A 12163-nucleotide genomic window follows, 5' to 3' on the forward strand; every position below is an offset into this window, starting at 1 on the left:
TTCATCCTAGGTTTGCCCCAAACACTTCTGATCAGAGATATTCTGTCCTATTCATCCCATAAGCACACTTAAGCTTTTCAATTCATGTGCCCAGACTTTCGGTTTGAAAGACAAATACCATATGATCTCACCTGTAAGAGGAATCTAATGAACAAAATAAACTAAGGAACAAAATCGAACCTCAGGCATGGAGACATGGAACAGACTGACAGTGAACAGGGGTGGGGGGTGGATAATGGTGGAGAGAAGGGGAAGAGGCCAGTCAAAGACCATGTACGAATGGCCCAGGGACATGGACGACAGAGTGGGCATTGGCTGTGAGAGCGGGGAATGGGATGTGCACAAGAGGGCAAAGGGGGGAAAATTGGGACGACCGTAATAGAATAACAATAAAAAATGATAAAAAATTAAAAAAGAAAGTACAGTAAACATAGACTGATAATAGGGATGCTTGGGGATATGAATGATTGAAAACATTTTTAGTTCATTGGTTCTTTGCTCCAGATGATGTCAATCTTCTGCCTGACACTCTCCAGCAACTTTCATTAGGTCCAGAAGAAAATCCAAACCCCTTGCCATATCCTTCAAGCCTCCAGAGAATCTGATCCTTATTTCCTCACCCCTTTAATCACTGCCTTCCACTCACATCGGCCTGCTTTCTCTACTGTGAACTGTTTTTTTTACTTAAAAAACAAAAATGTGGGTTTTATTAGTCAACTACAGTCACAATACAATCATCATAGACTCCCCCTTCTGTATTCATCCCACCAAACACAAAACAGAGCAGTGAGTCAGCCTGACTTCTCATGTGCGTCACCACCTTGGGTCACTCCTTTGTCAGTGGAATCCCCTTTCTCAGCATGACAGGTTAGAGCGACGGCATTCGAATCTTCTTCCTCAGAAGTGCACATCACTGGCCATGGAAAGAGACACATGGAATGGTCCAATCATCCAGGGGGTAGAAGAGTATCAGGTTTAAGTAAGGTCCGATGCTGCTTTTCTATGCGGTATTGGTACATTGTGTCCAGCGCTCCTGTGGGAGTCATCCATCCAAAGATGTACGGGTGTCCCCGACAGCCACAGCTGAGTGGGCAGCACCGCCTGGGGGAGCTGTCCCAGTGTGACTTAGTTTCTGCCACTTCATGTCACTGATATCAATGCAATGAAGATCATCATAGAATTTGTCCCCTGCCAAGCCTCCATGGATGAAGAGCTTCGTCACCATCACGTGACCATGCCGGGGAGATGGGGGTTTTCCAAGTGTCTCTGGCTGTGACCACATTAGAGTGTCTGCATCAAACACGTGGAGCTTCACATCCTGCCTGGGCTGGGCGTCTCTCTCCACGCCCCCAAAGACATACAGCTGATTTCCAATGACTGCCGAAGGTGTCTGGAATGTTCTCAGGGAAGGTGGAGGGCTGGTCATCTCTGGCATGGTCCAAATCCTGGTTTCAGGATTCAGAACTTGTAGGCAATTCCAATTTCCTGACTGATTGGCACCTCCAAACACCCAGATGCGGTGAGGTGTGCAAGAGGGAACGAAGCTGGCATGCTTGTACCAGGGCAAGAGGCCCTCTGAGGTGGCTAAATTCCACTGGTGTGTTCCCAGATCCATGGTGTGCGCATCTGAGAAGCTCCTGTTTGGATCTGCTCCCCCAACAACGAAGACCTTCCCTCTCTTGGCATCAGCAGCTGGGAGTAAATACAAGCAGCTGTGGCCAACCTGAGCACATGGGCTGTCTCCAGCGGGGGTCGCGGTGTACCATGTTGTACCATGTTGCTTTTCTGGGCTTGTTTCCAGGCTCCAAGACTGGCAGCTGCTTCATGGTGTCCTGTGGCGGCTTAGGCCAGTTATTCCTGCCTCAGGACCTTTGCCCTTGCTCTTCCCCCTATCTAGAATGTTCTTCTATTAAAGTTTTCATGAACTTTTCCTCCTGGTTCAGACCTTGATTAAAACCCCATCTTCTCAGGGTGTCTCCTCTTATAGCCCTGCCTAAACTAGCACTCACCCCCAATGCCCCAACACCTTCTTGGGCATGGCCCTCTAATATCACCCTCAGGCCTTTTATCCTGGTCTATAACCACCTTGTTTATGTATTTGATTATCTATTTTCCCCATTAGAATGTAAGCTACAGGAGGGCTCAGTCTGTGTCTATCTCCTTCAAAAGTAGCACAAATAGTTTCCCAACAAACAAAGAGAGGTATTTAATAAATATTTGTATAATAAATGATTAAATTAAGGTATGTCTCATCCTCTTTGTAGTTAAACACGGTGTAAGGCATGCCCATACCTTAGAAGTCAGGAGAACCAGAAACTTAGCATGTGAATATCACTAACAAGCCAATCCCTGTCTCCACAACCTGACCCTTCTCCTCTTGTCCTTTCAGTTCCTCTACCTCTGAACTAATAGCGTCTTTTGAAGAAAACCTTTCTCAATCCACATACAGTTTACTATACAGACTGCTGCAATAGTCAAAGATTAGGCCTAAATGGTCCTCTCTTGAGAATGGGATGAGTAGAAGAAAATACCTTCAAACAGAGAATTATATGCACTTTGGTTTCATTTTCTCTCTGCGCATTCCAGTTGTCTTTTTGCACATTTTTCTCTCTGCACCATACATAAACCACAGGCTGTTACTAAGGCAGACAGGTGGCTCACATGGCCAAATTCCCATGCTCAGTCTTGGGAATGATGCTGCTGATATTTCTTAGTATGTAGCACTTTCTAACACATACTCTGTGCGAAGCACTTCGTAATAATTTTTATTAGCTAGAAGAATGTAGTTAGTTTTCTGCATTTATTCAAACTCTGATCTCCTCTGTCAACAACTGCAGAGAGGCACTTAAAGCCACATTAGTCTTGTTATAAATTTTCACAAAATGAACCAATTAACAATTGATAGTGTGGTGTGACTAATCCTTTATTTTTCACAATTTTGGGGAGGAAAATGGAACATGAAAGCTGACTCTTCTAATTCCTGATATTTACTCATTTGGAAGAAACATTTATTGGATACCTTCTATATTCCAGGATCCAAGCAAGGCACTGAGGATACAAAGTCTCATGGGACATGTTTCTTCATGTCTTCAAGGATCTTGTATGTAACCCTGTGAATAGCGTGCACTGAGACCGTGATGGAGGCATGTGCAGGGAGCTGTGGAAACACAGAACATCAGCTCCCCTTGTACCTGTGAGCTCCATGTGGGCAGAGACTTAGCTACAAGTATATAAGCTTGTCACCAAAAATATAAAGCAAAAGCCCATAGCGCTGTAAAAATTTAATAAAGTGAAAAAGAAATTTAAAGACCACATAAAAAATATAAATATATTTATCTTTAAAAATAATTTTCAAAAATGGTTACCATAGTCTGAAGGCCACTGAGGTGCAATGGTGCAGCTGGAGTCCCATAATAACAGCAAGGGTGTCTCTGGGGCCCTAGTTCTGGGGGATATTCTCTCACTAACTTTTACCCAAGTGCCATGAGGTTAGTGTCTCTGGCAAAAGGCAAGGCCTCTGTTCCCCACAATGTGCCTGGGCAGATTCAAAAGTCAATAACTGCCTGAATCTCTAGAAAGCCTGCTGATGGAGTCAAAGCCAAAATCACTGCACATACTTCTTTTTTGAAAAATAATTGCATAGGTGGGACTGGGTGGCCCCAGGAAAGCTTCTTTACTGTATTCATTCTATGCAACCTGGGGCCTTTTCGGGGGCCATTTCAGATGTCACATTTAGTTGCATCAGGGGTTTTTCATCAGATTGCTCCATGCAAGGTGAGTCTGCAACTTGTCATCTTAGATATCCAAACCATTGCAAGGCGTAGGCAGGGGGAAACATTGCTCTCGCCCTACACCCCCTTGGAGACTTTTTGAGGGTACATGTAATGAAAGTGAGAGTACTTGGCCTTCATTAACCCCACAAGTCATCACCCGCTCTTTCTACCCTAAAGGTGGTGGGTCTCCAGATACTGAACCAAGGCTGTTTCTTTTCTCACCATCTACAGCCAGAACTTCAAGCACTGCCTTTGCATAATGAGTCTCAGTAAATTATCTCCAGCCCACCTGGGTGTCTCACAAGCACATCATACAAAACGCGTCAAAAACTGAAGGCATCATCTCCACCTTCCTCCCACTCACCTTGCCTGTTCCTGTCCCTGTATTTTCAGCCCCAGTGACTGACAGGAGTCACTCACCACTCACTTTTCCAACCTAGAAATCTGAGGGACACCCTCTCTACATCCTTCTCCTTTACTCCCACTAGGAATCTGCCCCTACATCCTGCTCATTCTTTTGCTCTGAGATCTGAAGTCCATCTGTCTCTCCAGCCCCATCAATGATAGGTCCTCAACATGTTCCCCTGACCACTGTGGCATCCTTTTGACTCTTGTCCCAATTCTTGTTTTTCTCCTTGATCCATCCTCTTTACCACTCAAATTAATGTGAATCTGTGTTCTCTAACTGCCACTGTCCTTAAAAGGAATCTCATCCCCTGCACAGAAAATCCAAGTGACTTTCCAGTCCCATTTCCCACTACTTCCCACTGTGCACGTCACCCTGGCACATTAAATGTCTTGAGTTTTTGCAAACATACCAAGCTCTCTCTGCATGGAATATTCTTCCTCCATTATACTTTAAATTTTGAGATGATATTTAAACATCAGAAGTTTTCGTGTTTTAAAAAATCTGAACTTTGAACGTCTCTTGATACAACAGATCAGGCAGCACAAGCCTCCTTTCCATATAAAACAACGGCCAGAGCTCGGGCAGTGGCTCCTGGGGCTAGAACCTGGACTCTTATTTCATGCCGCACTCAAGCCCTGCTTGTCTTACTTATTTACATTCCTTGCCTGGTCATTATTGGCATTTGGATTTGCAATCCCTGCAAATTCAGAAATACAAAAGCTATGAAATTATTTATCAATGAATCATAGAGCTTCGAGCATATGGGACAGGTGGAACGCTGTGACTTAAATCAATAATGTTGCTTTAGTGAGCAAGAAGTTCCGCCTCTTACTGTTTTCTAGGTATTTGGAATCACAAATCCGGTAAGGTAAGGTTATATTTATTTAGGTCTTGGAGGAAACACTAAAGCTGGGAAAGAAAGATTTTTGTCACCGAGTGTAAACATTAAAACTAAATGCGTTGGTGAGCAAGAATCAGCAGCATCAGGTTTTAACGTAATTAGGGCGCTGCTAGAACTCTTCAGCTTGAGTTTAAGTGGTTAGATCTATGTTGGAAGATTTCCTGACTGTGAGAAAGGCTTTAAGATGTTTTTAGGGGGAAGGGGGGGCAATGAGGTATCAGAGGCTGTAAATATGATTTGAGGTAAGAAATGCTTTCTTAGGAAATAGAAAGTATCATGCGGCTACATGCAGGCGAGCCAGGAGTCAGGCCTCTAATGACAGCTTGCCATCTGTCCTCCTGGGGCTAGCTCTTCAGAACACCAGCCAAGACAAAAATGGTAACACTTGCGTGGGTGGCTCTATTTTGTAGCATTTGTAACAGCAGAACGCAGAAAGAGGCCTGAGTTCCACAGCTGATTGGAGGGGTTGGAGCCCTGATTTCCTCTGATCTCATGTGCAGGCTCAAAGAATCACCTTTCACTTCTCTCAACAACCTCACTTCTTGTTTCTATAAAATGCCAAAATGATATTTGAGAGAACTTAATCCAAGCCTTTGCTTAAGCTAATGATCGCTGATTATGACTAGGGTCTATTAAGACCGTTAGGTCCAGAATTGTGAAGTAGCATCTTCTGGTGAATTGCCAATTAAATGCTTTTAACCCCACTCTTCCCCTACATTCATAAATGAAAATGAGTTATTAATCAATATAATTAACATTTATTGTTTACAGTTTTACCTAGTAAGCTTTAAAATGTGGACTCTCAATTCAAATGACTGCTCATTAGCTGAGAGAACTCAAGTAAGTTGTTTAATCTCTGAGCCACATCATCTGCATCTGTAAAATACAGACAATATCAATACCTTCTTCTTAGGGTTGTGAAGATTTAAAGAGCTAATAGAAGTAAAGTCTTATAAAAGTGGCTAGCGCATGTGTGAGTTATTATCATCATTGTGTGTACCAGACACTGTGCTAGGTACTGAATATCCATTGATGAACAACGTAGAGCTTCCATAGAGCTTAGACTAGTGGCTGGCTATGAAAACTGTAAAATATTTCATAGCTATTTGGATTCTAGCCATTCTAGGCAGCTCATTGGGCTACACAAAGAGAACTCAGAGCCCCTGGTGGTGGCCTCTCTTTCTTCTCTGTCTATGAGGCCATATCCCTGCACAAAGATATCTTCTGGCAGAAGCACAAAGTGTTGAGGCAGCCTCGTCAGGTGAGAGATCAGGGGCTGTCTTTTCGATTCAGAGGTGCTGTTGTGATGACGGTGCTGTCCAAGGCTGTTATAGCTTTAAAAGATAACAAAAACTGCTTCAGCAACGGTGGCAGACTATACTGTCGTTCAAGAGATTCATTACCCTTCCCTGGGAGAGTGTTGATGGCAGACTTGGCCATGTAACTTGCTTTAGTCAATAAAATGGAAATGGAGTGACATTTGTCACTTCAAGGCAGAGGCTTTAAAAGTCAGTGTACAGTCAACTGCGCTGTTTTCCCTGCCTCTGAAATGATGGAAGAATGTCAAATTGAAGCTTCCTACAGCCTGGGTCTCAGATAATACAATGAACAAGGCATTCTTTGCACATGGAGCATACAGTGAGAATAGTTTTTTATTGTTAACGTTACTGAAAGTGTGGGGTCATTTATGACTCACAGGTACACCTAGTTGCTGCGATGGCCAGAAAACCCTACTGCACTGATCTTTCAACTTTAGGACTTGATGCTGCCCCCAAATGTTTCATTTGTTTGATATCTTTGGTGGCTCCATTGATGCTTCCAGTCTTGCTGTTCCCTTGGAGGGGATGCAGGGCAGGAGCATGCGCACAGACCTGGAGCAAACCCTGAGGTCCAGGTCCGGCTCCTCCACTATCTAACTCTGTGATCTTAGCAAATCAATGAATCAATCTGAGCTTCGACTTTATTTGCTAAAATAGGAGTAATATCATAATACCTGTTCAGTATATACCAATGTTGTTCTTAGGATGCAGTTTATGAAGTTTGATACTACTGTAGAAAGTAATTTTGAGTTCTTAAGAACTCATAAGCAGGCCAAGACCTAAACCTGTGAAACTCTCAGCCAATACCACCAATCGACCGACAGACATGACCACAAATGTCAGCTCTCCTTAGAACACTGGTGCGTGTGCAGGAGGCCAAGGTCCTCCTCTGGTCTGTCCATACTCAAAAAACACTCCGTGGTCCAAAGTGCTATTCGGAAGGAAGAGACCTGATATAAAGAGTACAGAAATAGATATGTTTATCCCAAGTTGTTCTTACCGAATCTTCATCATCACACAAGTGGTTAGTAACAGCCTGAGGGTTCCCCTAGCCCTGGAAGACACAGAACCGACTAAGGGCAGAGGCAGTTAGAATGTCCTTCCCTGTCATTCTTCCTCAAGTAGTCTCCTTCTCAATCTTCCTCCCAGGAAATCTTACTTGACAGCATGGCCTGATTTAGATTCATTCCTTCATTCCTTCATCAAGTATTTATCAAGTGACTATTATGTGTCCTAGATAGTGTGATACAGAATACGTATTGTATGTTTCCGAGTCACTGCAGGAATGATTTCGTGAAAAGAGCATTGGCTTGTAGTGAAAGACAAGTCTGTCCCTGAGCAGCTCACCACCTTGGAGAAGCTGGCAACAGACCCTTGGATGACGCAGCCTATGGATCTAGTGAACTACTGACAAGAGGTGCAGAGGGAAAGCAAGCCAGAAAGCCAAGTTCTCCTGCTGTGAGTCTGGAGATAGAGAGGGGCAGGGGCCGAGTGAAGTGCTCCTCAGGGTGCAGCTGCACTTGGCTTCTTGCTCCAGAGAAGGCCCTTCAAGGCCAGTGATGTTCGCTTGTGGTAGTGACCCCTTGTTGCTGATCACTGAACCCCAGCTTCCTGCAGCTCTTCTTCACTCAATTAGGAAATCATATTGTTTTTCAAGTCCCTTCATTAAAAGAAAGTAAATTATCAAGAATTAGACCCAATGCAACTTCTAAAAGCTCATATGCAAGTTTAATAAATACTAGAACAAAAGCCAGGGATACTATATTATTTTAGGTTTCTAAAATAGGCTTGCAATTCACATTTTTTTCATGACCTTGAAGAAAACATTTGGCATCCAGTTGAGTTTTGTACTCTGAAAGGGCTTTCAATTTATGAACTTCCGAAAGGCACAAAAGAGTTTTTAAATTTTCTTTCTACTTTTGCGTATATGCTTATGTTTTTCTTTCTTTGACTTGATAAATGTTCATTGGTAGTGGAATTTGTAAAACTGGTTAGCCAAATGACCAAGCTATTTCATAAATTTATCTTCTTGAACATTTTCCCAAATAAAGCAACTTTATTATTAAAAAAAAAAGAAAAGGTAAGGAGAGATACAGGAAGATGTGATGTAGGTCAGTGAGAAACCTGAGATGCTGTGCTCTGCAGTGAGCACCCACCCCTGGTTGCAGTTTTGGCTTTCCCTGCTAAAAACCCCCCTCCTTTTTGGATGTCGCTTTCAATCAGTAAAATGAAGGACGCTGGGCTATACAATCTCCATGTTTTCTTCTACTTCTTATACTTTATGCTGCTGAGGGCATTGGCTGCCTTCCTAAGCACCAGTCAGTCTGACAGAAAACAAGGATCCCCCACTACAAACTCAGTTTACTCATTTCTATCGCTGATTATTACAGAAAAAACTATTGACCTGGAAACATTTCTGTCTTATGATCCTGGGGTCTAGACCTCATTTTCTCAACATTCTTTACAAAACAAAATAAGATTTTTCAAAATGCCAGCAAAGCGTCTTGAAAATATCAAGAATAAGTTGTCCATTGAGGGTGGTATCCTCCGAGGCTCATCCACATTACTGCCAACTCTACATTAAAATTGATGTGTTTTCATGAATGAGGTTGCATATTGAGTACCTAACAAGCTTTATCTGTTCTGAAGCTCAATAACACTGAAACATAAAGCCTGCTGATGTCATTCTTTCTTAATGCATTCTGGCAAAAGATAAAGCTCTTGGATGCCATCAGCATAAAAATGATTTGTGTCACAGGTCATTGGTTGATATCATTTGGGAGTGAAAGAGAAGATGCGGGCTATTTGGGATTCTAGATTATTTGGTTGGCTCTGAAGGTGATCACTTAAATACAGAATATAGCAGGGACAATTAGAAATCAAATGTGATATCACAGAAACATAGTGGAAAAAGAAAGGCTGTAAATTGGTAGCAAAGGCAAGTAAAGCCACAGTGGGCAAACATAGACACAGACAGAAATACAAAGACAGCAAACAGGCAGCCAGAAGTGGATCAAAATCAGACAATGACACTAGGAGTCAGATGAGGATACACACGCAAAGGCCTGGGACTAAAACTGATTGGCCCACAGAGATTGTTCTAGCTCTCTAGACAGAGACTGCTAATTATTTCCTCAATATCCATATCCAGTCTCTCCATTTTCCCTTAACAGAATCCTCCAAATTTTAGCTGAACACATGGTCACTTACCTACAGATTACCTTTCCCAACCTGCCTTGCAGCTTGGGATGGCAATGTAACTCAATTCGGGTTAATGAGATGTCAGTAGGGGTCATGAGTGCAACTCTCAGCATACCCTCCAATAGAAGCTATTTGCCTTCCACTTCTTTTTCCCACCTGTGGACTAGAATGTGGATGATACGATGCTGAACCATGTGGACAAGGGTTATCTCCTAAAGGAGGGTGGAGCAACAAGAAAGACACAACATGGGTCTCTGATGAACTCATGGATCAGAACTACCCTGCCCATCTGGTCTATCTACCAGGTCAGTTTTTGTAGGGCTCTAAAGCCCAAGGAACTAATGTTTTAACTTAATCTTTCTTATTCCTCTTAATTCTTTATGTGCACACATGTGTATACATGGACTGTGTGTCTTAAAGGCATCCAATATATCACTATAATTTAAACATAATTACCACAAGTGAGATGACTTAAATCATTTAAGGTTAAGGGAAAAAATTCTTGAAAATATGCAACTGCAACATATGCTTCATCTGTGATGTTATACAGATTATTTTAAAACCTATTATCATCCAATGTAGTTGTATCAATATTGGTTTTGGGAATTTAAGTGAGAAGGACAAAACATTCCATGAGATGTCCATCTGTATGGCCTGAAAACCCTTTCTTTTAAAAATATAAGAACACCCATTGACACGGCAAGTGAAATTATTAGATTGATAATTAATAATAAAACAATTATTATTGGATAATCAACAGTGATATAGACAAAGAACTTGATTATGGTGTGGGTCTGGGCACCCTCCTGATTGTACTCATATGTGAATCACTGCAGCTATACAGCTGGGACACTTGGTACTTGTATTTGTGCTTGAAACCCTTTTAAAAAGCATTTATGAACCCCTGCTAGTTCAAAACCAAAATGCTTATGCTGTGCTGCAATAGCAGTGCCCTTGTCTTCTAGGGTTGACTTCAGCCCCCAAAATGTGACCGTGTCTTTGGATTTCAAAACATGAATTAACTACAGGTCACCGGATACTGGTTTCCTTTGTTCTTGAATGTCACTATATTTACTTACTATCGTGGTCATGACAATTTGCCTCAAACACACTGTTTTACCTAACACAAATTTATTTTACAGCTCTGTAGGTTAGAAGTCTGACATGGGTCATACTGGACAAAAATCAGAGTCTACCAGCCACATTTCTTGCTGGAGGTGCTGGGGGAGAATCTGTTAACTTGGCTCTTCCAGCCTCTAGAGGCTGTTGTATCCCTTGTCCTGTGGCTCCTTTTCTCTGCCTTCAAAGCCAGCAATGGCACGCTGAGTCCTTCTCACACTGTATCACTCTGATGTCCTCTCTTGCTTTGCTCCTCCACTTTTAAGGGCCCTCATGATTACATTGGATCCAGAAACCCAGCATCATCTCTCCATTGCAGTCAGCTGATTGGCAACCTTCATTCTACCTGCAGCCTCATTTTCGCTTTGCTATGCACATTCAAAGGTTCCAGGAATTAAGACATGGATATCTTTGGGGGATCATCACTCTGCCTACAATACTACTTCTGAATTAAGTTGATGAATTTTTGTTTTTCTGATTGTATCTAAACTACTTCTGTTAACTGTACTCTTTCCAAAACGGGATGGAGATTAGGTGACTCTGAACAATTGGAATAAAAGCAATAGGAGAGTCAAACATGGATCTCTTTGAAAACGCACAGGAAGCAGTCACTGTACATTCTTCACCCTCCCAGAAGGTCTGGGGCCCTGTGGGGAGGGGGCAAGAATTGTCCTTGTGTCTCCATTTGAGCACATTAATACCTCTCACTGCATAGGAGGAGATGAAGATTAGGGAAATTTAAGAATAATCTCCTCTGCCAAAATCATTAGGACAGGGGTCAGGTTCACTAGGGATATTATGAAGTCACCATGCATTCCTGTATACTGTGATCAATCTGGTCAGACTATCTTCCTCTCTGTCTTGAGTTTTTACAGCTTTGTTATCTTAAACAGGGCTTACTGCTTAAGAGATAAGAGAGCCTTGGGACCAAATTCTTTTGTACTCTCAGCAATTAAGCCTTCTTTGGTTGGTACTAGAGAAATTTCTGCCTATTCTTTTCCATTCTAGGTCAATTGTCATTGGAACCAGACTCCCCTTTACCAACAAAATACCACAATGTATTAATAGCTGCAGCTAGCTTTTTCCTGAACCACCTGTGGATCAGCAGCAGAGTCAGATACAGTACCTCAATATGCAACGTGAGATGAAGGTGTAATTTAAAACATTAATATGGTGTAAATAATTCAATTTCTATTGCATAGTTTCCACATTTCTTTTTCTTTTTAAAGATTTTATTTATTTATTTATCAGGGAGGGGAAAAGAGGGAGAAAGAGAGGGAGAGAAATATTTATGTGTGGTTGCCTCTCACATGACCCCTACTGGGGACCTGGCCAGCAACCAGGCATGTGCCCTGACTGGGAATTGAACCAGCAACCCTTTGGTTCACAGGCCTGCATTCAATCCACTGAGCCACATTTCTTGTTTATCTTTGTTAGAATC

The 12163-nt window shown here is 42.3% G+C and overlaps 1 protein-coding gene and 1 pseudogene across 1 annotated transcript in view; both read right to left on the reverse strand.

Moving 5' to 3' along the window:
• The window catches only part of PTPRR (protein tyrosine phosphatase receptor type R), a 232362-nt gene that overhangs the window by 140178 nt on the left and 80021 nt on the right, over window positions 1-12163 (reverse strand). The gene's annotated exons all lie outside the window — the stretch shown is intronic.
• On the reverse strand, window positions 655-1826 carry LOC129075885 (rab9 effector protein with kelch motifs-like; annotated as a pseudogene).

Source organism: Pteronotus mesoamericanus, unplaced genomic scaffold (assembly GCF_021234165.1).
Source record: "Pteronotus mesoamericanus isolate MK-2021 breed Mesoamerican mustached bat unplaced genomic scaffold, CSHL_Meso_final contig_56, whole genome shotgun sequence".
Taxonomy (NCBI): domain Eukaryota; kingdom Metazoa; phylum Chordata; class Mammalia; order Chiroptera; family Mormoopidae; genus Pteronotus; species Pteronotus mesoamericanus.